General features: G+C 42.5%; 1 long non-coding RNA gene across 1 annotated transcript; it reads right to left on the minus strand.

Moving 5' to 3' along the window:
• Positions 1–506: 506 nt before the first annotated feature.
• On the minus strand, positions 507–25,407 carry LOC141279720 (uncharacterized). Its single transcript, XR_012334421.1, has 3 exons — positions 25,347–25,407; positions 11,929–11,991; positions 507–4,413 (listed from the first exon to the last, which is right to left on the minus strand). It is a non-coding gene; the product is annotated as an uncharacterized lncRNA (long non-coding RNA).
• Between the last annotated feature and the right edge of the window lie 2,083 nt (positions 25,408–27,490).

The raw sequence follows: 27,490 nt of genomic DNA on the forward strand, positions 1-27,490 counted from the left end.
CGGAGCTGGAGGAATCAGATTCCCTGACTTCAGACTATACTACAAAGCTACAGTAATCAAGACAATATGATACTGGCACAAAAACAGAAATATACATCTATGGAACAGGATAGAAAGCCCAGCTATAAACCCATACACCTACGGTCAACTAATCTATGACAAAGGAGGCAAGGATGTACAATGGAGTAAAGACAGTCTTTCAGTTAGTGGTCCTGGGAAAACTGGACAGCTACATGTGAAAGAATGAAATTAGAACACTCCCTAACACCATACACAAAAATAAACTCAAAATGGATTAGAGACCTAAATTTAAGACCAGACACTATAAAACTCTTAGAGATAAACATAGAAAGAACACTCTTTGACAGAAATCACAGCAATATTTTTTTGATCCACCTCTAGAGAAATGGAAATAAAAACAAAAATAAACAAATGGGACCTAATGAAACTTCAAAGCTCTTGCAAAGCAAAGGAAACTACAAACAAGATGAAAAGACAACCCTCAGAATGGGAGAAAATATTTGCAAGCGAATCAACGGACAAAGGATTAATCTCCAAAATGTATAAACAGCTCATGCAGCTCAATATTAAAAAAACAGACAACCCAATCCAAAAATGGGCTGAAGACCTAAGTAGACATTTCTCCAAAGAAGACATATCGATGGCCAAGGAGCACATGAAAAGCTGCTCAACATCACTAATTATTAGAGAAATGCAGATCAAAACTACAATGAGGTATCACCTCACACCAGTTAGAATGGGCATCATCAGAAAATCTACAAACAACAAATGCTGGAGAGGGTGTGGAGGAAAGGGAACCCTCTTGCACTGTTGGTGGGAATGTAAATTGATACAGCCACTATGGAGAACAGTATGGAGGTTCCTTTAAAAACTAAAAATAGAATTACCATATGACCCAGCAATCCCACTACTGGGCATATACCCAGAGAAAACCATAATTCAAAAAGACACATGAACCCCAATGTTCACTGCAGCACTATTTACGATAGCCGGGTCATGGAAGCCCATCGACAGATAAATGGATAAAGATGCAGCACATATACACAATGGAATATTACCCAGCCATAAAAAGGAATGAAATTGGGTCATTTGTAGAGACGTGGATGGATCTAGAGACTGTCATACAGAGTGAAGAAAGAGAAAAGCAAATATCGTATATTAACGCATATATGTGGAATCTAGAAAAATGGTACAGATGAACCAGTTTGCAGGGCAGAAATTGAGACACAGATGTAGAGAACAAATGTATGGACACCAAAGGGGGAAAGTGGTGGGGGTGGGGACAGGGGTGGTGTGATGAACTGGGAGATTGGGATTGACATGTATACACTAATATGTACAAAATGGATAACTAATAAGAACCTGCTGTACAAAAAAATAAATAAAATAAAATTCAAAAAAAAAAAAGCCTGGAAGAGGTGGCCATTTCAAATAATACATAGAAATCAACACATAGAGAGTCAAGAAAAATGAAGAAAGAATGAAGAAATGTGTACCAAACAAAAGAATAAGTTAAATTCTCAGAAATAAAAAAAAACTTAATGAAAAGGAGATAAGTAATTTACTTGATGAAGAGTTCAAAGTACCAACCATAAAGATGCTCACTAAACTTAGAGGACTAAATGAACACAGTGAGAACTTCAACGAAGAGACGGAAAATAAAAGAAAATCTAAGAAAATTAAAACAGAACACACAGGGCTTCCCTGGTGGCACGGTGGTTAAGAATCCGCCTGCCAATGCAAGGGACACAGGTTCCAGCTCTGGCCTGGGAAGATCCCACTTGCCGTGGAGCAACTAAGCCCGTGCGCCACAACTACTGAGCCTGCACTCTAGAGCCCGCAAACCACAACCACTGAGCTCACGTGCCACAATTACTGAAGCCCATGCGCCTAGAGCCCATGCTCTGCAAGAAGAGAAACCACGACAATGAGAAGCCCGCACACCACAACGAAGGGTAGCCCCCTCTCACTGCGACTAGAGAAAGCCCGCGCACAGCAACGAAGACCCAACACAGCCAAAAACAAAACAAAACAAATAAATTAATTTTAAAAAACAGAACACACAGCTGAAATACAATAACTAAACTGAAAAATACATGAGAGAGGTTCAACAGCAGAATAGATGAAGCAGAAGAAACTCAGAGAAAGTGAACTTAGAGAAAGGCCAGAGCAGCTTGCCTAATCAGGACAGGAAAAAGAAAAAAATAATGGAATAAAAGTAAAGCTTCAGGGACTTATGGGACAACCTCAAATGGACTAACATTTGCTTCTAAAAGTCCCAGAGGAGAAGAAATAGATTGAGGCAGAAATTTTATTTAAATAAATAATGGCTAAAAACTTTCTTAACCTGGGGAAAGAAACAGACAACCAGGTCCAGGAAGCTGAGAGTTTAAATAACATCAATCCAAAGAAATCCAGACCAAGACACATAAATTTTGGTCAACGAAATGAACACATAATTCCCACAGTAGGAGGCAAGCTCTATTCCATCACACCTCTCTGCTGCCCATCCCTGTAGATGCTCTCCCTCAGTTAGATCAAGCACTCTCCTAAAATCACGTCTTTCTTTGTAGGCAAAGAGAACAAAGGCACAGTTTCCAGTCTCCACCTTCAGAAGTGAGGCAGCTCTTTGCCTGTCCCACCCCACCCTAGGCCTCTTACCTGGCCTTTAGGAATGAGTACCTGACGCGGAAGCCTCCCAATACCCTGATGGCAATAACCATGAAGCGCAATCAGCTGACACCATTGTTGAGACCAGAGCAAAACCCCACCTGTATTGCTCCCTGGTGCTGATTCAAGGGTAGTGTGAGATGAAGTTGCAGCAGGCCCATGGGAAGAGCCCCTCCATCCTTGAGAGAAGACTCTGTGCCTTGAGTTCCAGCTTGGCTCCAGGCAAGTCCACCCCTCCTGCCCCAAACTGCTCATTCCTTCACTACCCTGTGCTTTTCCTTCAACCTCCCAGCTCCAAGCACACAGTCTTGCCCAGGTGTGAAATTCCTCCCATCGCAGGGAGCAGTAGCTTCCTGGGCCTTTGCTTCTGAGCTCAGGAAAGAGGACAGAATGGCCGCAGAAGAAATCCCCGGAGGCCTGGACGAGCTGTTCTCTGCTGGGGACAGCACAGATCTGAACTGACCCTTCCCTTCAGCACCTGCCGTCACACCAGACCCACTCTTGTGACTACACTCTGGGGGGCTGGCCTGGCCCCCACCTTCCTCACAGGCTGGCCTCTCCTCACCCTTGACTCCACCAATACCAACTCCCAGCAGCTCTCCCAAAGACGTAGGCCAGGCCCTCCTCTGCACCACCGCATGTGCTGTTTCCCTACCTGGAATTTTTCTTCCTCCTTATCTGTTGGCTGACTCTTCTCATTTTTCAAAACTGAGGTCAGTGTCTCTTAAACCCCCAAATCCTTACTTTGGCCTGTAAGGAGCACAGGGGCCTCCCCGGCTACCTCTCTGATCTCATCTCCTAGCTCCCCAAGCTTACCGTGCTTGATCACACTGGGCCCCTTCCTGTCCCTGGAGCTGCCTGGCACACCAGGGCCTTTGTACTTGCCGTCCCCCACTGCCTGGCACGATCCTCTCCCCACTACTCACACGACTCTCTCCTCATTCCAGTCCTCTTCCTACAAATGGAGCCCTCTCCTGAGGCCTTCGCTGACCCCTGTCTAAATAGGGGTCACACACCATCTCGCTCCACACCCCTCCTCTGTTTGTCCTCCTTGCACGTATCATGACCTGATATTATGTTACGATTTATGTGTTATGTTCATTGCCCTCCTCCCCCAGTAGTGATGAGTCCTGTGGCTGCAGGGGCTCTCGTGTTCAGCAGTGCATCGTAAGCCTCTAGAACAGCACCCGACGTGCAGCGTGCCCCTGGAAACAGCGGCTGCGTAAAGGTTGTTTCCAGTTTTTTTTTCTAACTTGATATTCTGCTGCCTCTGGGCAGCTCTGTGAATACAGACAGGACTCTAGGTTAGGCTGGTGTGGATTTGACTCAGATGTCATATGTGTTTGTGTGTGTGCGTGCACATGCATGTGGGTGTATGCACACATGTGTGTGCCTTACTGGTTCAGAACAATGATGCGAAAGACTGATTCCATCCTCTCTTTGAAGAGCGTGAAATGATTGTAAGAGAAATTCCTTCACAGTTCTATTTGGGGCCCACTACTCTGACAGTGGGTTGCATTTGTCCATTCTAAATGTGCCGGATGCCAGTGTGAGCTGTCCCTCTACCCAGACTCCACACTGGAAATCAAGGCTGGCCTCAAGGGTGTGGGACCAGTGGCTGCACAGGGCCCTGTACTCAGAAAGGCCCCACGCTTGTTTCAGTGCTCTGCTGCCGTTGGCTTGATTGAAAGTCTTCATCATTTTGAACACTTGGCTGTATACCTGGAAATAACACAACATTGTAAACCAACTCTACTTTAATTAAAAAGTTAATTAATTATTTTTTTAAAATAAACCTCAATTGTGATGGAGGCATAGGAATCAAAGAGAAGGGAGAGATCCAAGCGATATTATGGAGAAAGAATTGATAGAATTATATCCAAGATCAGGTAGGAGAGATGATAACTAGAAAAGGGTTGGAGTGAAGGGGATGCTGACGCTCAGGCCTGGAGAGCCGGATACATGATGGGCCATCGAGAGACAAGGAGACATCAGATGAGCTGGTTTGTGGCAATGGGTGGGAGGAGTGTGAGATGTGGGAAATGACCTTTGAATGGGGATGGCTGTTTAGAATTGCCCTGGGGCTGGTTCCACCTCACTGCACAAACCCTGGGAACAGGATTCAGGTAGAATACACTGTGAATGGCAATTCCTGCAGTCGGGCTGTGCCAGGGAGAATCTGAGTCGACAGTGGAATATTCAAATGTGAATATCTAGAAGGAAGTTTGATTCATGAGACCAGTCAGCGGCGGAAAGAGGAACCAGCAAAGATCAAAGCTGGCTTTGAACAGGGGAGAGCCGAGGTGTCAAGGAGATCAGTGGAAATGACAACTCCAGAAAAAGGGGTGGTGACCATGTCAGATGCTGTGGAAGGTCAAGAAAGATGCGGGAAGAGAGGTTTGCGTTCGTTAGATGGGAGGTGCTGGGGGGACGGTCCATGTTTACACCTGTTGTCTAGTATAATTATTAGCAGCATCTCCTTTCACTCTGAAAAGATCCCTCCTACAGGTGACCTTTGAAAGAAACTGTTTCAGGTGAAAGATTGGAAGTGAAAGCCAGACCCCATGGATGAAAGAAAAAGACAAAAAATTGGGGATGGAGCCCTTCCTCCTCCACACTCAGCTGTTCCCCAATCAGAACAGTTTGATGGTGACTATAACAGAGAGGAGACTGACACCAGGTTTATACAGAGATGTTCACCCTTCGGTTTACTTGTTTTTGTTTCCATAAAGGTAACAAGACAAAGAAGCCGCCTGACCTTGGACGGACTGAGAACAAGCGCAAGTGCAGTCTTCCGCTACCTGCCAGGTGTTTTTTGGAACCTCTGTGGAAAACCGCCATCTCCCGGTTTTGGGACAGCTAGCTGCCCCCCTCCTGCTGCAACACTGTCTTTGGAAAGCGGGCCTAGCTGGGAGGTGAAAGCTCTCCCTTCTTTGTGTTATTTGACACGGGGGCATGGAGTTCAGAGCAATCGGAAGGGGACTGCAATGGCTTTTAATTCTACATTTGGGGTGTGTGTGTTCATCTCCTTATTTTTGGAGTGTGAAATGATGAGAACCTTTTTAAAACTATGATTTATTTACTGAAACGAACTTTTTACTTTTCTTTCTCTGAGATGAATGAAAGTGTGAAACAGCAGAGAAAGTATAACTTGAAAGGGGTTTTTGGGGGGTTGAGGAAACTAGAAAAGGATATTATGTGATGGAAGAGACAACAGCTCAGTGAGAGGTTGCTGCTTCGTTTGTTTGACTGTACACACAGTTGGGAAAGTTATATAAAGCATACAAACGGTTACTCAAATAACAGGGAAAGAGGACATTCGTGGCTTGACACATCATTTAAGTTAACCCAGTGCTTTTCTCTAGAAAAATCACCTCCCTGATCTTTTTCTTCTGAGAGCCAGTGAGCTGGCTGAGAGAAGGTGTGAGGGAACAGCAAGGTGTAACAGGCTTTGGGACTACCTGCCGACATCACAGGGGCTTCATTAGGGCCAGAGCAACCTGTGTGTCTCCCAGGTGAGCTAGGATGCTACTGTGGAAGAGGTGAATGCTGGTAATGCACACAGTGGGTTGAGATACGAAAGTCACAGCAGTTTTCTCAGGAGCGCGTCAAAAAACTGCATTGACTTTGAGCCTGTGCCTCCAAAATACTTCAAATGAATATGGTATGTTCCCCCATTGTTGCCTTTTGCAACATGTTTCCCAGTTAGAGTTGCCAGATTTAGCAAATAAAAATATAGGTTATCCAGTTAAATTGGAGCTTTACATAAATAACACACAGAATTTTAGGATAAATATATCCCACGTAATACTTGAGATATACTACAAGTTTCTGTTTATCTGAAATTCAAATTTAACAGGGAATCCTGTATTTTATCTGACAACCGTGAGGACCCCACTCCATCTTTCAGCTTCCTCTAAAGTAGGGAGAAATAAGTTCATGTCAGTTCAATAAATATTTTAGCCCTACTAGGAAAGGTCAGTGGGGTAGTGGAGGGATATGCAAAGATGAGGAGATATAACCTCTGACCTCAGGGAACTTACAACCTAGAGTCTTCATAGAGATACGGAACTAACTGAAGCATAAAATTCTGCCTTGATTCCTTTCTGGGAGAAGGCAGGGTAGAAATGCAGAATATATGTTTCATGAGAGATACAAAAATACAATTTGAGAGTTCAAGGGAAATAGAATCACATTGTCTGGTGGACTGAGCCCGGTGGGGCTGTGGAGTGAGAAATGGTAGTAAGAAGGGTTGGTTAAGGGACACCAGGCTTCTTGGGAATGATGCCTTTTAAAGAATGTGGGCTTTCAAAGAAGCAGGGAGGAAAGAGCTCTGTGTAGGCGAAACCAAGAAAGCATGGGGTGGAGGAGAGAGAGAGGGCGGGGCGGTAGGGGAAGATATCGGTTCCTGGGTCAGAAAATTGTCACGTCATATATACACTAACAAACGAAAGGTAGATAGCTAGTGGGAAGCAGCCGCATAGCACAGGGAGATCAGCTCGGTGCTTTGTGACCGCCTGGAGGGGTGGGATAGGGAGGGTGGGAGGGAGGGAGACCAAGAGGGAAGAGATATGGGAACATATGTATTTGTATAACTGATTCACTTTGTTATAAAGCAGAAACTAACACACCATTGTAAAGCAATTATACTCCAATAAAGATGTTAAAAAAAAAAAGAAAATTGTCACGTAGGGTGAAAGCATATGGTGGAAGTGGTGAGAAGTAAATTTTAAAACTTAGGCTGAGGCCGCATTAGGGTAGGTCTTAAGAGGGCGGCTGACCCCCTTTTCTCTGTACAACCTGGTTAGCACCAGCCTCTGTGCCCCTGCTCAGCCACCTCCGTCGGGTGAATCGGCAGCTACAGCATACTGGGCTGCGGGTGGCATCCAGGAGGCCAGATGCAGGTGGCAGCCTGCATCTCCTTGTCTGCTGGTCTCTTCAAAAGGATCACCTAACTGACACCAGAAAGTAAGAAAAAGGAATAGGTGAAGCCAGGGAGGAAATGAAAGGGACATTTATGGAACCCCTCATAAGAGCAAGACACCACACTTGTTTACACATTCTCTCATTGCACCCTCACAGTGATCTCAGAAGCAGGTATTGTCCCCGTGTTCCAGCTGATGACACTCAGGTTCACAGAGGCTGTAAAGAGTCAGGATTTGAATCCACATCTAACTTGAAGTGGGGATAGAGGCTGAGATCAAGAAAAAGTTTTCTGAAAGAGAATAAGTACGGGGGTGGAAGAAAAAGCAACGATTCAGTCATGCTAAAGCATCAGAGAATGGCTTTGTTCCAAGTTGCTTTAGAGCTGTGGGAAGGTCCTTTGTATAACAGGAAGGCTGACCTGATAGAAACTGTGCAACAGACAGTCCAAGGATTGTGGGGTTTTTTTTCAAAACAAATGGCTTTTTATTGAAGTATAGTTGATTTACAATGTTGTGTTAGCTTCAGGTGTACAGCAAAGTGATCCAGATATACATATATATATATATACACATGTATATACTTTTTCAGATTCTTTTCCATTATACGTTATTACAAGATATTGAATATACTTCCCTGTGCTATACAGTAGTTCCCTGTTGTTTATCTATTTTCTATATAGTAGTGTGTATCTGTTAATCTCAAACTCCTAATTTATCCTTTCCTGCCCCTTTCCCCGTTGGTAACCATAAATTTGTTTTCTCTGTCTGCAAGTCTATTTCTGTTTTGTTAACTAAGTTCATCTGTATCATTTTTTTAGATTCCACATATAAGTGATATCATTTGGTATTTGTCTTTCTCTGACTTTCTTCACTTAGTATGATAATCTCTAGGTCCATCCATGTTGCTGTAAATGGCATTATTTCATTCTTTTTTATGGCTGAGTAATATTTCATTGTGTGTGTATATATATATATAAAACATCTTCTTTATCCATTCATCTATCGATGGACATTTAGGTTGCTTCCATGCCTTGGCTATTGTAAATAGTGCTGCAATGAACATTGGGGTGCATGCATCTTTTCTAATTAGAGTTTTGTCTTTTCCAGATATATGCCCAAGAATGGGATTGCTGGATCATATATATGTTAACTCTATTTTTAGTTTTTTAAGGAACCTCCATACTGTCCTCAAGGAGTGTGTTCTTAACTAAGGCAGTGAATGTAAACAGACCTTTCATCTCCCCCCATCCACCCTACTTTGCTCCTTTTCTCTTACACGCTACCAAGGGACTAATAGGAATAGCTCTTCGAAGCTGCTGGGTGCATGTTCTATTTTCCATGAAAATTCATTCTTTATTGATCTCATGCTAACGTGCTAATTGGTTCTCCCTCTTTCTCTCTCTCTGCCCCCCTCTCTCTATGTACGCGTGTGCGCGCGCGCGCACACACACACACACACACACACACACACACACACAGTGCTCATTACTGTTGACTGGGCTTTAGTGCTGTGCAGGTGCGTGTTTACACGCATTCCGTCACTGGTTTAGGTTGCACGTGTGGGCTGTGCTACCCTTGGGTACTGTGAGGATGAAATGCAATGTTGTTTGTAAACTAAAAAGACTATAAAAATGATGCATATTATTTCCCCAAACCTTTGGCCTGGGAGATTTCTTTGCCTCATTCAGAAAGTCATCCCCCCCTCCCGCACTCCAGCTCCTTCTCAGGTAATTGAGAAATAATGAAAGCTTGATCTGGTTGTGTGTCAGCTTCGATTATAGTGATTCAGAAGAGTGACAAAGAGCAGCTCATCTTATATTGATTAAAGGGCCCATTTCGATCCTTAACACAACTGTTGAAATCATTTCCTACACTTGACAAATGATGCCAAATGAAATATCTCTTTGTGAAAGGCAGATTTGTCACTGATACGATGGCACAAACTGCTCATTTAGACTGAGTGTGGGATCTAATGCTTCCGAGGGATCATAGCCGACACGAGAGTGGGCTTTCTTTAAAATGTTATACATTTCAAATGAGAAGGTTGGCTGCATGTACCTAAGGAGCCCTTCAGTCCTTCTACAGTCGTGTTTACCAAGCAAATCACCCTAGACTGAGAGGTCAGAGGCTATGGACTGGCCCTGCAGGAGAGGCCCACCCGCACGTGGAAAGGACACACGAGGACGAGAAAGGACTGTATGATTGGGGGCAGGCCCAGTAGTGGGGAAAAGATAGAAGTGGAAATCAAGCGTGCAGGCAGGGAACAGTTGGCGGGAAAGGAAAACTACTGGGACCAAACACAGGGGCCAACCTCAGAGAGATTCAGCAAGAGGTAAAGAGAGGGGGAGTATAATAATACAACCACTCTCATTTAATGTGAGCCTTCCATATGCTAGGAAGGAACACTGCATCTCTTACTTAATGCCTGGGACAACACTGAGTGGTAGAAGTCAGGATCCGCATTTTGTATGAATGGGGGTAGTCATTATGGAAATGATTTTAGTTAACTGTAGTTCAGAGAAATAAGTATTGTGCCAATAAGGATTGTGGTGATGAGACAGGCTGGGATCTGGGACCTTGGGACCCTTTGCTGCAGTGCTTGCCCCTGGACAAATGTCTCCTCAAGCAACAGAATACAAAGAAACTATAAGGGATGAAAAATAACTGCTTGCATGCACAGTTGAGGTAAATTATGAACAGTAAGATACAAAAAGGTCAAAACCCAACTGCCACTCCTGAGGTGCCGGGAGCAAAAGCAGGGTACCATGCATGATCCCTGCACACAGCACCACCAAGTGGGTCGGCCACCTAAGCCAACCCTCCAGCCCAACCCACTGCTCCGCCCCTCCCCTCACCCCGTTTAAGGAACCAGCTCGCCCCCTTGTGGGGAGCGAGCAAAGGCACCTGTTAACTTGTTCTCACTCCCTCGTGCTGCAGCGCGAGTCCCGGTAAAGCCTTGCCTGAATTCCTCGTCTGGCCTCTACTCAATTTCTATTGATATATATAACTGATTCATTTTGTTGTAAAGCAGAAACTAACACAAGACTGTAAAGCAATTATACTCCAATAAAGATGTTAAAAAAAAAAAAAAAGAGTCCAAGAATCCGGGTCAGGAGGAGTGATAGAGGCACGGAGGAAATGTTGACCTTAGGTCTCAAGACGGAGCCCACCCAAAGGCCTTAGTGCCCTGCAGGACTTAATAAGAGAAAGACAGACTCCCAGTTTTATACAGAGTGGGCTATGAGAACGACGGTCGGTAGAAGTAATCCAGCTTTGGGAAGAAAAGGATTGAAGGGCAGGGAACCTGGCATGTCACCACAAAGAGGCGACATCTTCCAGGCTTTGAAAAAATCATTTATCACTATGGAAACTCTCCAAGTTAAGAGACTACTATAACTGGCCACGTGTAGGAATCATCTCTCCAGCATTTCTTGGTCGTCTCTAGGGTCAATACCGAACTTACCGGGCAGGGTGTACAAAACATACATACACCAACATACTACGATGCATCAAAAGGCCATGTGACCAGTGCCTTTGTTCCCATTCAGTGGTGAGCCAGGCTGGAATTTGGGATAAGAAGGAAACTGAAGAGGTTAAGCAGCAGAAGAATTGGGAATGAAGTCAGGTGAAGTTCCTCCAATCTGCATCTTTTGAGGGGGTTCAAAGAAGAAAGTTATTTTCCACGTGCATGAATGTTCAGTGCAGCACTATACACAACAGCCGAAAGGTAGAAGCAACCCAATGTCCATCCATGGATGAATGGACACACAAAATGTGGCCTATCCATGCAATGGAATATTATTCAGCCACAAAAGGAAATGAAGTACTGATAGATGCGACCACATGGGTGAACCTTGAGAACATTATGCCACAGGAAAGAAGCCAGACACAAAGTGTCACATATTGCCTGATTCCATTTATATGAAATATCCAGAGTAGGTAAACAGAGAACAGAATGGTGGTTTCCAGGGGCGGGGAGGAAGAAGCAACAGGAGGTCGAGCCATGGCTTGGACAGGTACAGGGGCTTCTTTTGGAGCGAGGAAGATGTTTTAGAACTAAATAGATTTATTGATTGTACAACGTTGTGAATGAACTAAGGGCCCTAGTTATTCACCTTAAAATGGTGAATTTTATTTTACATGAATTCCATCTTGATTTTAAAAAATTAAGTTATTTGCCATGAAAATTGCAGGAGAGGCCAAGTGCCTCTACTTCCTCCCAGTAATTTCTTTACTTCTGAACCCACGTTGGTGGGGCCAGTGCCTTTTTAAACTGCGTTCACTTGGCCATACGGACTGAAGGACCACTTACTCAGAAGAGGAAACCAAGGCACATGGCCCAATGACTTTTCCTTTCTGATTTGTAAATTTTTTCCTATGAGATAAAAAAAATGAAACCATGTTTACTCATACTTTAAAAGATTGATTTTTTTAAAAAAATGAAAAAAGTACATGAAATCAGAATCATCCTGGGAATTCTGGGACCTACATAATATGTCCTTAATAAGACGTTTATAATCCCCATTACCCCAAAGGTCTCTACTTGTACACTGATGATAACCCTGTTCAGGTGCAAGTAACCAAGGTCCAGCACCTGCAGTCCTTTCTCAGCTGGCCTAGTAGGCGCCCCATCTACCGGTACGAGCCCGGAATCAGTGTTGTTTTCCTGTGACTGGGGATTTCATATGCACTCTCCAGGTACACACGTGCCTAGATTTCACTGAACTACCTAGGTTTTCTTTATTCCCTATGTATTTAGAATAGTTATAGATGCCCTAACTCTAAATAAATTTGAAATTATATGAAAAATATCATGAATATGTATACATTTTTCTGATAAAAGTGTCCATTCATTGTATTAAATCAGTGGTTTTCAAGTTTAACTTGTGTCAGAATCAGCTGGGGGACTTACTAAAGCACCCATTGCTGGGCTCCACACATGTGGTTTCTGATTCAGTAAGTCTGGGGCGGGGCACATTTTGTATTTCTAACGAGTTCCTGGGTGATGCTGCTGCTGCCAACTGGGGACTACGCTTTGTAAACCACAGCATTAGATTCTCAAAGGGGTCTGTGGTCTAGGATCCAAGGGCTTCAGCCTGGGCTCTGATTTGCACTATATTTCCCTCCTAGAGTTAGAGTCCTGTCCTCCATCACAGCACAATTAGAATCTACCTAGCCCTTGACAGCTCCCTTATCCTTGTAGGTTGGTTTTTGTTAGAAATAATTTAGTTGCATGAACTTGGAACCACTGTGGAAAATCTTGGACCCATCTCAGCCCCCTAAGCAGGCTAGAGTCTAGGGTGCTGTCCCAAAGCAGATGCGCCTCCCCTGGTTAGACAAAATGGAGGCAGCTGGACCCCTCTGTCCACATGTACCACCAGCTGCACCTGACTGAGCAGTTTGCCCTGGCTTTTCAGACAGAGACATTGTGGTTGCAGCCAACCTTAGGATGACCTGCCCAGCGGCCAAGAGAGTGTCTTTGACCTCAACACCCTCTCCATTAGAGTTACCAAATCCAAGTTCATACCTCTCACTTCACGACAGGCTAACAAGTAGAGAGACAAGGTGTTGGGACAAGGAATAGCAATTTTATTGAGAAGGGCAGCATACCGAGAAGATGGCAGAGAATTCAGGCTTTTTTTTCTTTTTTTTTTTTTGCAGTACGCGGGCCTCTCACTGTTGTGGCCTCTCCCGCTGCGGAGCACAGGCTCCAGACGCACAGGCTCAGCGGCCATGGCTCACGGGCCCAGCCGCTCTGCGGCATATGGGATCTTCTCGGACCGGGGCATGAACCCGCGTCCCCTGCATTGACAGGCGAACTCCCAACCACTGCGCCACCAGGGAAGCCCCCAGTCTTCTTTTATGTTAAGGGAAAAGGGAAGTGGGAGGGTTCAAGCAGGTTGCAGACTTTTTGGAGCCACCTGGCCTTCAAGGGAAGCGTAACACTTCTTTGTTTTTCTGCTTGCTCATGTGGGCTAGATCACAAGGCCCTTTCAAAACTTCAACTTGCTAGCAGTTATTTTTACTTTACCATTCTTACCTCTGCTTATTTGAAAGGTTTCTAAGCTGAAAGTGAACTTACCTACAAGTAATAGCCATAACCAACCCAGGACCTTTGAATGGGAACTTTCTTCAGGGAACTTAATGAGCTATTTGGGCACAAGGAACATTCTCTTGGTGTGCAGGGCTAATGTAACAGAATACATAGACTATAGAATGAGGGACGCAGTTTCAACATGGTGTTAGTTCTGTTCTTCCTCTGTTACATTACCAGATTCCAAATGGCAAATTATGACCCATTAGTCAAGCAATTCAGTGTATTGAAAATAATTGTAATTTTAATGCAATAGAACAGAGAAGAGAAAATATCCCAGTACATTATCATTATTCCTAAAGAGTATTGCTTCTAAAACTTTTCTTTTGTGTGTGTGTGTGTGTGTGTGTGTGTGTGTGTGTGTGTGTGTCAGTTTCAGGGAGCAAATATACTGACCATGGTGTAAAATGTACTTCCCACTGTGCATCACAGTCAAAAAATGTTTGAAAGCCTATGCTCTATTTCCTAGCTTGCCTTGAAGGGCAAACACAGCAGTAGGTTTTAATGTCATTCTCCTTAGATAAAATCATTTGCCTGGTATTTTGTCTTATGTCCTAAGATCTTCTTATTATTCTTGATAGGATAATACGCATTTTTGTATGTGCCACAGAGTGGATAATGTAAAAAAAAAAGTTTTAACTGTTTCTTGACTATCTATTGACCTATGTACTCATAATTCCACTTCTTTCCATATCCAAAGAATAATAAGATCCCATCCTAATTCGAGCTTCTGGAAATTATTAGCATGTTCTTTGAGACTCACCCTTCTAAGTGCCCATATGTGTAAAGAAAAATTCAGCTAATGAGCTACTTAAGTCCATGAAGCAAATGGATGCAGCTGCCTGCCTAACCTAGCAAGGCATCTCTGCTTGGACTACAAAGACTTATTCAAAGCTGCAAGAAAGCTAGTTAACAATTCACAATTTTTGGCTGAGCTTCCATATTATGTGCTTCAAAGAAACATAGGGGGGGCTTCCCTGGTGGCGCAGTGGTTGCGAGTCCGCCTGCCGATGCAGGGACATGGGTTCGTGCCCCGGTCCAGGAAGATCCCACATGCCACGGAGCGGCTGGGCCCGTGAGCCATGGCCGCTGAGCCTGCGCGTCTGGAGCCTGTGCTCCGCAATGGGAGAGGCCACAACAGTGAGAGGCCCGCGTACCACAAAAAAAAAAAAAAAAAAAGAAACATAGGGGGAGGCAAAAATTTCAACGTATTTCCCTCTTGTAGGCACTCCTAATGGCTGTTACTAAAGCTGATTTTCATCTCTCCACCGAAGAGGTTTGAACAAGGCTCAGAGTTTCACTACTATGAAGACAGATGCTGGATTAAGAAACTGAGACCTATGATTTATCGAAAAGAGAACTGGTTTCTGAGTTCCGAGCACCCGGAAGACCTGAGAGCTGTTTTCATCCTTAACTATATTTGGAAGTTGAGAGATTGGGGGTCAGAGATGACCTGTTTCATATTTCTGTGGTCCCAAGACACCACGCCATGCAAAGCTGATCATTGGGCATTCCCTTCTCAGGGCCTGCTGTAAAGCCCAGAAGTAAAATTGAACTTTTACTAGATGGTCAAACAGTCCACCAAACACAAGTAACCCAGAAATCCTTTAAAAATATGTACCCAAGAGGACAACTACATGCTTTCATTGCAAAGAGCACACTGGTACTAGACAAAATCACTGCATTGTAATTAAGCTGCAGCGGCCAAGTTAAGCTTAAGGGTGAGGCTCTAAGACTTTAAAGAAGAATCTATAACCAAAGTGGTGTTTGCTTGGTGAGCCTCGGGCTCCAAAAGGGGAATGTCCCAGGGATACCTTCCAAGAGAGACCAAGAAAGAATTTTCCTGATTTGTGAATGTATTTGTATAAAAAGTTTTTGAAAGGTTTAAGTTAAATCACGTTTATTTGAAATTGACATCATCACAGAGAAATTATGCTGTTTGATCACTGACTGCGCCAATAGAATCTAACATTTTATTTTTGTGTATATCTCTCCATGAAAAAGGAAATTGGGGTTAACACAGATATTTCTCTGATTTAGAATAGAAACACGTATTCTGTATTCTTCCCCGATTAAGGGGCTTGCTTTTATTTCTAAACCCATAGGCATATAAATATAAAAATAATATTTAACCCAGGAAACTGTGAGTCACATTGAATTGGTGGGAGAATGGCCACATAACCCTTAAACTTTTGACTCTCCAACCCCACCTCGACCTCTCACCACAGGACATTCTTTTGTAGGTCTCCACTGAAGTAACTCCAATTCCAAGGAAAACAAAAGCCTCATCTATTCTTAGTCTCTTAACAAGACAGCGTTGCTGACACTCAGAGACCTTCCTGCACCACTGTGCGCGTCCTTGGAGGTCTGAGGAAGCAGCTGCTTCACGTTTATGGGAGCGTGCAAGCAGAGGGCCAGCCCAGGAGTCCTGAGTCTTTTCTGCAGGCCAAGCCTTGAGCAGCCATATCGCTTTAAGAATGTAGTGAGGTGGATGGACCTAGAGTCTGTCATACAGAGTGAAGTAAGTCAAAAAGAGGAAAATAAATACCATATGCTAACACATATATATGGAATCTAAGGGGAAAAAAAAGGTCATGAAGAACCTAGGGGTAAGACGGGAATAAAGACATAGACCTACTAGAGCATGGACTTGAGGATATGGGGAGGGGGAAGGGTAAGAGGTGACAAAGTGAGAAAGTGGCATGGACATATATACACTACCAAACGTAAGGTAGCTAGCTAGTGGGAAGCAGCTGCATAGCACAGGGAGATCAGCTCGGTCCTTTGTGACCACCTAGAGGGGTGGGATAGGGAGGGTGGGAGGGAGGGAGACGCAAGAGGGAAGAGATATGGAGACTTATGTATATGTATAACTGATTCACTTTGTTACAAAGCAGAAACTAACACACCATTGTAAAGCAATTATACTCCAATAAAGATGTTAAAAAAAATAAATAAAAATTTAAAAAAAGAATGGTTGAGTTGCAAATGAAATAATGCCATTTGCAGCAACATGGATGGACCTAGAGATGATCATACTAAGTGAAGTGAGCCAGACAGAGAAAGACAAATATCATATGATATCACTTATATGTGGAATCTAAAAAAAAGATACAAATGAACTTATTTACAAAACAGAAACAGACTCACAGACATAGAAAACAAACTTATGGCTACCAAAGGGGAAGTGGGGAGGGCAGATAAATTAGGAATTTGGGAGTAACATATACACACTACTATATATAAAATAGACAAACAACAAGGACCTACTGTATAGCACAGGGAACTCTACTCAGTATTTTGTAATAGCTTATGTGGGAAACGAATCTGGAAAAGAAGATAGATAGATGGATAGATAGATTTTTTTTTTTTTTTTTGGCTGTACACCTGAAACTAGCACAACATTGTAAATCAGCTATACTTCAATTTAAAAAAAAAATAAGAATGGTTGAACTACTGAGCAAGATAAAGGTACTCCCTTGATCAAAGAACGTTCACATATTCAGGTGTGGGTAAGTCATTTGGGCATATCCATGAGTTATCTTGAATTTTATGCCGACCAGAACAGCCTGGTTGTGGCCTATCAATCATACATTGTACATCTGCTTTAATTATTAAAGAAAAAGGCACACTGACCAGAAGTAAAGAACGTCCAGTTAACAATAAAGATTAAATGCCTCCCTTCCTGGGATGCCAATGCTGGCCCTCCTTTGATGATAAGACTCCCTTCCCAGGTGGCAAGGCCATGCTGACTCTCTGTGTATGTGCTGATCTCGTTTTTTTGAAACCCTGAAGGAAAGCATCCCTGACTTGTTTGATGTTCTTTGTTCTGACAAAACATAAAACTGCACTGAAAACCCCACTTCTCCAGAGCAGCTCCTCAGAGTTATCTGAGAGGCTGTCTTCTAGGCTATAGTCCTCAGTGTGGCTCAAATAAAACTCTTTTCTATTCCTATCACAGATTGTTTATTGATTATTTTTGTCGACACCCTCACTGATTTTTTTGAGGCTTACCTAGTAGTAAGAGTACTAGAATACATAAGACATATATAATCTAAAGGAAAACTCACAGTTACCATAAAGCAGGAGGCAGAGACAATAAAAAGACACTGATGTGCTCAAAGGGATGGTAGACCTAAATGTAAAATGAAAAAGGATAAAACTTCTAGAAGATAGGTCTACATATATTTATTTTTATCTAGATAAATATTGATGTATTTAATCTAGATAGAACTAAGGGAACTTCGGTTCAGCAATAATTTTTTAGATACAGCACCTAAAGCACAATCCATGAGAGAAAAAAATTAAGTTGGACTTCATTAAAATTAAAATAACTGCTCTGCGAAAGACGGAAAAGACAAGCCATGGACTGGGAGACTTACCTGATGTCTTGTAAAACATATCTGATAAAAGACTTGTATCTAAAATACACAAAGAGCTATTAAACTCAGCAATAAGAAAATAAACAACCCAATTTAAAAATAGGCAAAAGGTCTGAACAGACTCCTTATCGAAGGAGATACACAGATGGCAAATAAGCACATGAAATCCACTTTGCATCATATGTTGTCAGGGAAATGCAAATTAGAACAACAATTAGACATCACTACACACCTATTAGAATGGCAAAAATCCAAAACCCTGACAACAGCAAATGCTGGCAAGGATGTGGAACAACAAGAACTCTCATTCACTGCTGGTGGGAGTGCAGAATGTCACAGCCGCTTTGCAAGATTATTTTGGCAGTTTCTTACAAAACGAAACATACTCTTCCCATATGATTCAGCAATTTCCCTCCTTGGTATTTACCCAAAGGAGCTGAAAAATCTACATCCACACAAAAATCTGCGCTGTCATGTTTATAGAAGCTTTATTCAAAATTGTCGAAACTTGGAAGCAACCAAGTTGTCTCTCAACAGGTGAATGCATAAAGTGTGGTTCATGCAAACAATGGAATATTGTTCAGCAATGAAAAGAAATAAACTTGCAAGCTACAAAAAACATTGAGGAAACTTAAGTGCATTCTGCTAAGTGAAAGAAGCCAATCTGAAAAGGCCCCATACCGTATGATTCCAGCTACATGGCATTCTGGAAAAGGCAAAACTATGGAGACAATAGAAAGCTCAGTGGTTGCCAAGAATTCAGGGGAATGGGGAGTGGGATGAATAGGTGGAATAGGCACACTTTCAGGACAATGAAACTATTCTGTGTGATAAGGTAAAGGTGGATACAGGACATGATGAGTTTATCAAAACCCATAGAACTAGGCACTTCCCTGGTGGCCGCAGTGGTTAGGAATCCGCCTGCCTATGCAGGGGATACGGGTTCGAGCCCTGGTCTGGGAAGACCCCACATGCCGCGGAGCAACAGGGCCCTTGAGCCACAATTACTGAGCCTGCGCTCTGGAGCCCGCAAGCCACAACTACTGAGCCTGTACGCCACAACTACTGAAGCGCGCGTGCCTAGAGCCCGTGCTCCGCAACAAGAGAAGCCACTGCAATGAGAAGCCCGCGCACCGCAACAAAGAGTAGCCCCCGCTCACCGCAACTAGAGAAAAGCCCGCGCGCAGCAACAAAGACCCAATGCAGCCAAAAATAAATATAAAATAATAAATAAATTTAAAAGAAAAAAAGAATCTTGCCGGGGAGATTATCCTGGATTATCTGAGTGGGCTCTAAACCCCATCACAAGTGTCCTTAGGAGAGAAGCAGAGAGAGATTACACACAGAGAAGAGGAAAAGGCAATGTGAAAATTCAGGCAGAGATTAGCATGACATGACCACAAGCAGAGCAATCAAGCTGCTGACAGAAGCTGAAAGAGACAAGGGATGTATTCTCCCCTCGAGCCTCTAGAAGCCGTGCTGACCTATCGACACAACAAGCAAATGCAGATCTTCCTTGACTTATGATGGGGTTTTGTCCCAATAAACCCATCATTAATTTGAAAATATCAAAAGTCAAAAATGCATTTAATACACCTAACCTACCCAACATCATAGCTTAGTCCAGGCTGCCTTCAATGTGCTCAGAACATTTACATGAGCCTACGGTTGGGTAAGATCATCTAACACAAAGCCTATTTCATCATAAAGTGTTGAATCTCTCTCATAATTTACTGAATACTCTTCTGAAAGTGAAAAAAAAACCAAAAACAGAAAGGTTGTCTGGGCACAGACGGCTGTGTGTCGGTTGTTCACCCTCGTGACTGTGTGGCTGACTGGGAGCTGGGCTCACTGCCCAGCATCACCAGGGAGCATCTTACCCCATATCACTAGGCCCAGAAAAGATCAAAATTCTAAGTACAGTTTCCACTGAAAGCATATCACTTGCACATCATCGTAAAGTCAAAAAAAAATCGTGAGTCAAGGCATCATAAGTCAGTCACATCCTAAGCTTGGTACCATGATGTATTTGTAGAGTAACTACTGTGTTCCGGTCACTATTCTAAGCGTCCATGTGTAGTGATGCATTTAATCCTCACAATAAATGAAGTAGATACTGTTATTACCTTCATCCCCATGTTATAGGTGGGAAAACTAAGACTCAGATAGGTTCAGTCGTCTGACCGAGGTCACACTACTAGTATGACATAGGTGGCATTCAAGGCCAGGCAGTCTGGCTGCAGAATCCTTGTGCTTAACCACCAGGTGACACTGTCCTTGGACAGGAAGCAGCTGTAGTATATTTTGTGGATACAAATGCACTTTGAGAAGTGAAGCCGTGAGCAGCGAGATAAGGCTAGAGAGGTAACCCTTATCACACAGGGGTCTCGAATGTCATGCAAAGATCAGGCTTGAGCATGCAACATCAGAAGCACCCAGAGGGCTTGTCTGTACCCGTATTTCTGAGCTTCACCCTCAGTTTCTGATTCAGTAGGTCTGAGGTGGGGTCTGAGAATTTGCATTTCTGGCAATTCCCAGGGGATGCTGATGCTGCTGGTCTGGGGACCACACTTTGAGAACCAGTGCTCTAGGTGATAAGAAGCTATTCAAGGGTTTCAAACTGAGAGGATCTCTGTTAGAGTTGCAGTTTAGTTACCTAAAGGTACTAAAAGCATTCAACAGTATCAGAAACAAATCTCAATATTTAAAATCGATAAAAATGCAGCTGCTCTGTTTTAATAAGGAAGTGGTAGAGTACTTTCTGGTTCTTCAACTTGTAGGTTCTAGCATCTGTGAGACCTTGGGTAACTTACTGAACCCCTCCCAGCCTCAGCTCTCTCATCTTTAGAGTGGGAGTAGAATCTTGAGAGTGAAATAAGCTGAATAAAGTATAACAATTGACATATAGTAACACTCATTACATAGAAGACATTTTTATATTTAGTATATTGTTGAGGGGAGTAGGGCAAAGCTCCCTCCCCCAGGATGGATTCTAGGTGAGCTGGGACTTTCTTTTTTAAATATAGTTTATTTTAACTTAAATGTGCTTAAAGGAGTACACTCATATTGGTTAGTATAGTGTAATTTAGTTCAACTTAATGAACACAATTTGGACCAAAGTTGTAAATGGTTTAAATATTTAAAAGAAAAAACAAAACAAAACCAGGACTTGCTATCTGTATTATTTTTCACCTATTTTAAGTGTACAGAAGATCCTCCCTCAAATGCTACGAAAAAAGGCAGCATGAACCCTGAGAAATTGGATTTTAGTTTACTTCAGAAAAACAATGTGTTACACTGTAAAGGCTTAAAAATTGGAGCAGCAAAGCATTTTCATAATGTTTCCGTGCCAGCTTACACAAACGCAATAGCCATAGCGTAGCCCCCGGGTGGGGAAAGGGTACTTCACGTGTGAGGCAAGTACAACAGCTGTGTGCATCTAGTTGATATTGTGCGTGGCTTCTAAATCCATGCCCTCTGAGAGTCAACCAGTTCCCTAGGTCTGAGTTAACACTCTCAGTCGGAGGAACATTTTGAAAAATCCTGAGTTAGATCAGTTTTAAACACTACGTTCTGAAATTGTAAGGTTTTTAAGTGAGCATTTTTCCCGAATTAAGTAATTAGACTGATTTTTGCCAGATTTATAGATTCAGGTGCTGAATAATGTGCCTGGTCTTTCAGGGTGCTGGAGATATTTTCTGCGTTAGGCCATTAATCTTGATCACATTTCAGTGATACATGGAAAAAGTAGGTCTCATCCTCCTTAAGTTTTAGAAGGAGAATACAGCGCTGAAAGTCTACACATAAGGTCACTGAAGAAATCTGTTTCAGAGCTGCCACTAGGTTCTGGGCCTCCTGAGATCTCTTCCGGAGGACTGTGTTAGATTTCACTGATGACCTTAAATAGGAGAATGCACATGGATTTTCAATCAGGAACCATGTGGTCAACCAAAGTATCAAAAACCTTTGCAAACACTATGTTAAAACATAAAACATGCCAGAGGATTATCAACCTTTTTCTTGTTTGCCAATATACTGAGAAAAAAAAAATCTCCTTACTGTTCTACTCTGTAGTTCCTTAAGAGATCTTGAGCATCTTTTCGTATAGCCTCTATGAATTGCCTTTCCCAATCCTTTGCCTTTCTCCTCCTGTTACATCTTTTTCTTATTAAGGACATGATTTCACTGCCATATATTTTTAAAAGGCTTTCTTTCTACTCTATTGCTGATATAAAGGGATCACAATCTTTGATGCATGCAGAGAATGCAGATTCTTTATTTTGTCCATTATCCATCACCCTGAATGAGCCCCACTTGCTAAAGAGAAGAGAAAATTAACAAAATGTTAAACCAATGTACCCCTTAGTCTGATTTAACAATTTAAACAGTTCTTTTAGGTAATGTTCACCTTTAGGAGTTAATTGTTTAGTCGGTCTCATTGCTTGCGCCCCACCATCACTACTTACACCTTCACTCCTACTTCTCCCAAGATGGGACTTGGTATATAAGAGGAGATGGGCTAATGTGAGCTAGGAAGAGAGTGCAGGGTCCTAGGGAATATGCACAGTGCTCCAGAGTCTCCCCAGGGCCATCTGCAGAATGGCTGGCTTGGTACCCATCGGGTTACAGTTTGTTCCATCCAAGCCACATGCATTTTGTAAGCATCTCCTGCAGCTGGTGATACCAAGGTTGATTTATTCCCAACTTGGTGAGAGCCATAGCAGTGACCCCTCCTCACCCCCCATCACCACTGCCTTGGCCCGCTCCAGTCCTTGCTGAGTGGCAGACTCCACTGAGCATCTGCCTCATGTTTTATCCTGCCCTCTGGCTCAGGGTTTGGTGTAGGGCCAACTCACGCTCTTTATAGTGGGCTCCACGGTTCTCAACTCAGTGTCCATTTGAAGAACCACAGGAACTCAGAAATGCACTACCCTCCACCCTCCTCTCTCCCTCTCCTAAACTTACTGGACATGACTAAGTTAACACAAGACTTCTACACAGCTGTCTCCTCCAGGACTCATATGGAAGGTGAAGCCAGCCCTTCTGCCTTTGGTGTTTCCCTCAACTGATCTGGCATTACCTCCTCTTAGGACATGTGTCTAATTATCTACTCTCCTGGCATGTTATCCAGTTCCTTTTCCCAAAAATCCCTTAGGACTGGATAGGGTGAGCTTTCCCTGATTCTGCTCCTGAGACCTCTCCAAGGTGAAAATGCTCTGTCTCTAGTTCCCTTCTCTTGATATGCGTATTTCTTGTGGCAAAATCCTATTCTGAATGTCAAATGTTGACTATTAACTCCTTCTCTTGGCATTTTGGCTATCTCAATTATTTTTTAATCCTTTAAACATAATTATGCTGTCATTCATTGTTCACAAATTTTTGAACATTCAAATTTATCAGTCTTTTCCTTCACGGAGTTTTCAGGTTTTCAGTTTTCATAAGAAGACTGTACATAACTCAAGATTATAAAAATATGTTTGTATAGTTTTCTTTGGTTTCTTACTATTTTTTATGTTTAGCTCTTTAAGCAATATGATTTTTTGTATTAATTTAGAGATATGACTTTATTTTTTCAACATGGATAGTTACTTGCCACAATATCGTTTTCTGAATCTAAACTCCATTTATTTTATCAAACTAAATTCCCATTAATACATTGATCCGTTTCTACATTTATTCCCCTAGGTCAGGAATCTCTTGGTAAGCAACAGGTGGGAATGTTCTGAGTCATTTATTCTTCTAAATTGGGTTTTTGTCCTTTGCCTGCTATATTTCTTTTCACTATATATATATGTATATATATATCAATATATATGTAGGTATATACGTAGGTATGTATCTATACATATAGATATATGTCTGTATCAGTCACACAAAATTTTTACACATTGCCTTTCATCTTGCTAATTCTTGGAAGCTCTGTCCACATATTCCTTTTGCTCTTGCCTCATTGTGTGTCTTCTTTATTTTCTTTCACTGTATTTGATAATATTTTGCTTTCCTCAATCTATATGTTGACACTGGCTATCTTACTTTTCTATCATCTAAGTGATGATGGTTGGGGTGGGGAAGGACAATTGCTTGCCTGAGGCTTTGTATACTTGTTAGAATATCTGAGCTCCACCTTCTCTCCTGTGATGTGGGTGACTGTCCTGTTCCAGGTTCCTCTCACCTGGGGAGTGAGGAGCTGGGAAACAGCCTATTCCCCTTGGCTTCACTTTAGGGTAAGCGGTGGGAGCTTGGGGTACCCTGAACGCCAGAATAAGAAGGACTTTACTCGGAGACACCAAATCCACACTGGCCATCCTAGTTCATCCCTGTCAGTTTGTTCTCTTTCTTAAGGAAAAAGAAATCCTTCAGTCAAAACTTTGACCAAGGAGTGAATGCCTAGCTGCCTTTTAGGTTGATGAGACAGAAGAGGTGGGCGTGTGGAGCCATAAATCTGCATCTGAGGGTCTTCCCTGGTGGCGCAGTGGTTAAGAATCTGCCTGCCAAATGCAGGGGACATGGGTTCCAGCCCTGGTCCGGGAAGATCCCACATGCCACGGATCAGCTAAGCCCGTGCGCCGCAACTACTGAGCCTGTGCTCTAGAGCCCGCGAGCCACAACTACTGAGCCTGTGAGCCACAACTACTGAAGCCCGCGGGCCTAGAGCCCATGCTCTGCAACAAGAGAAGCCACTGCAATGAGAAGCCCGCGCACCGCAACAAGAGTAGCCCCAGCTCGCTGCAACCAGAGAAAGCCTGCGTCCAGCAACGAAGACCCAATGCAGCCAAAAATAAATTAAATAAATAAATAACTTTTTAAAAAAATCTGCATCTGAGGGAATTCCCTGGCAGTCCAGTGGTTAGGACTCCATGCTTCCACTGCAGGGGACATGGGTTTGATCCCTCGATAGGGAACTAAGATCCCAAATGCTGCACACAGCCAAAAGAAAAAAAAAAATCTGCATCTGAATCTTCAATCAGTCCCATCAATGTCCACCCCACCGTCACTCCTGACTTTTGAATCGGGCCATTCTACGTGTTCTGCAGGGTAGGCCAGCTGCCCTCTGTACTTGTTTTAGCATTTGATCTCCTTGATTTAGCTTTATTATTAAATATCTGCTTTGTTGATGCCCCCTGAATTGTTGAGTTTATACTTTTTTAAACTTCTTTACTATCATTTAAATAGGGGTCTCAGGAGGAAGAGTAGGTCAAAGTTTGTACTCAATCCACCACCTGAATTAAAATTATTTTCAAGTGATTTACATACCTGGTAATTCTTTAGAATTGTAGATCTAAATTCTTCAGAACTGTGGATCTGTTGATGGTGTCTTTTGGTTTCTGGCACTCTAAGGAAAGATGATATAGATACAGGTTATAGGTATATAGATATAGATATAGATTATAGGTACAGGTATAGGTATAGATGTGTGTGTGTGTCCTATGATTTTGAGGGATGAACCTGAAGACAGAATGGTGTGTGCTCAATCTGCATCTTAATCCAGTTTCTCCTAAAGCCTTCTTTTATTGAGAAACAACCCCTCAAAACCCGTATTTCCACGAGTATATTTTAGCGACTGTCAGTCTACAACACACATTCTTTCTTAGCCTCAGACTGGATTTCATTGCCAGCATTTTCTGGAACTGACCGAGTATTGGAAGAAGACTCTCTGGCCCTTCTGACCTCCCTGGAATCATTTAACTGACAATCAGTCACTACAAGCTCCTGGTAGATTTGGGAGTATGAATACCCACATGTGCTGGACATGGCACATATCCCCATATTCTTCTATATATACTATTAAGAATCAAACATATATTTTTCTCACTGAGAAAACTAATACACACTCATTGCTGAGAAATTGGATAATATAAAAATGAATAAAAAGCAAAAATATTACTGCCAATCTCATTTCCCAAGGAGAATAGTTGTTAATCCTTTATTTTCTTTCAATTTTTTTCTATGCATTTTTAAAGAAAGTTAGGGTCGTTTTATACACATACATTTGTAAAATATTACACTCTGCTTTTAAAATATCTTAATGTCATGAATATTTTTAAATGTCATTAAGTATATTTGGAAAATATTAAGTTAAAAAATTTTTGATATTGACTGGAATTAAAGAACTCAAAACAAAATAAATTTATGTGCATATTAAGAAGTCTCACTCCATATTGATTCCACCACTGTCACCACCATCACCACCATCACCATCACCCTCTCTAAAGTAACCACTTTCATTAATTTATTATTTATCTTTCCAGTTGAAAACACTATTTTTAATGGCTGCATAATAATCCATCCCAAAGAGATATAAGATTTACACATTCTCCTAATTTGGGGCATTCGGAATGTTTCCAATTTTTCACTATTATAAATAATATTTACAAAAAATTTTAAAGTATTGCTATGACTTTGCAGAGCTTCCTGACTTTCTATTCACCATATTTTATTTTTCTATCTGGCACCAAAGGAGAAATAAAAGTTCGTTAAATTGTACTTCTGGCTTTTACCAAAACCTTGAAGCTAAAGGGTCCCTTAGAGTTAGACTAGTTTAGTATCAACCCCTCATTTAATAGAAGTAGGAAAGTAAAGCAGAGAATGAGTGACTCACCCAGAGCCACAAGCGAGTTAGCAGGAGGAAAGTGATGGAACACAGGACAGTCTGGCTGCAACATCTGCCTCACCACTGCCCTCCCCAGGCTGGTAGGGATGACTGGGGTAGTAGACCCCCTAGCCCACCAGTCAGTCCCATAGTCCCGCTCAAATACACATGCTTGGTTGAAAGAGGAAAAAAAGAGTGTTTAAAGTCAAAGTGACCGCATATCTCTGCTAGAACATCTTGGTTGAACCATCTTTAGGCTGAACATCAGGTATATAAGTAAGAAAAGAGATGAAAACTGAGAAAATAAGAAAAGGGACAATTCTAAACCTCCCGTATTGTTTCTAAATCATGCAGCAGAATCCAGCCAGCTGCCAAGGCGAGAGGCATACTGTGAAACTAGATTCCCCCCAAGCTCCCTGGACAACCTGCCTTTCATTGTTCATTTCTCTTAAGGGAATGTGGAAAATTCCCTGGGATTTAGAAGCCTTTGACTCATCAACACATATGTCTGAGAATTTATTCTAAGATAATACACAGACAAGTACACAAGATGCATACAAAATGATTTTCATTGCAGTCTTAGATATCATGATGAAAACTGGAGAATTCTATTTCTTCAGGATATATTTTATTTGCCTCTGTGGCTTCTCTCAGCCTCACCTGGCTCTGAGACCCTTTGCTTTGCCTTGGCTATTGCTATGGCTGGTCCACTCTTCGAAGACTTCGAAGTCCACCTCCTATGGCCAACCAACCACACACTCACAGTCTCTGACTCTCCCGGTCACTTGCAAATTCCAATGGAGAATTT

Source organism: Tursiops truncatus, chromosome 10, assembly GCF_011762595.2.
Source record: "Tursiops truncatus isolate mTurTru1 chromosome 10, mTurTru1.mat.Y, whole genome shotgun sequence".
NCBI classification, from domain to species: Eukaryota; Metazoa; Chordata; class Mammalia; order Artiodactyla; family Delphinidae; genus Tursiops; species Tursiops truncatus.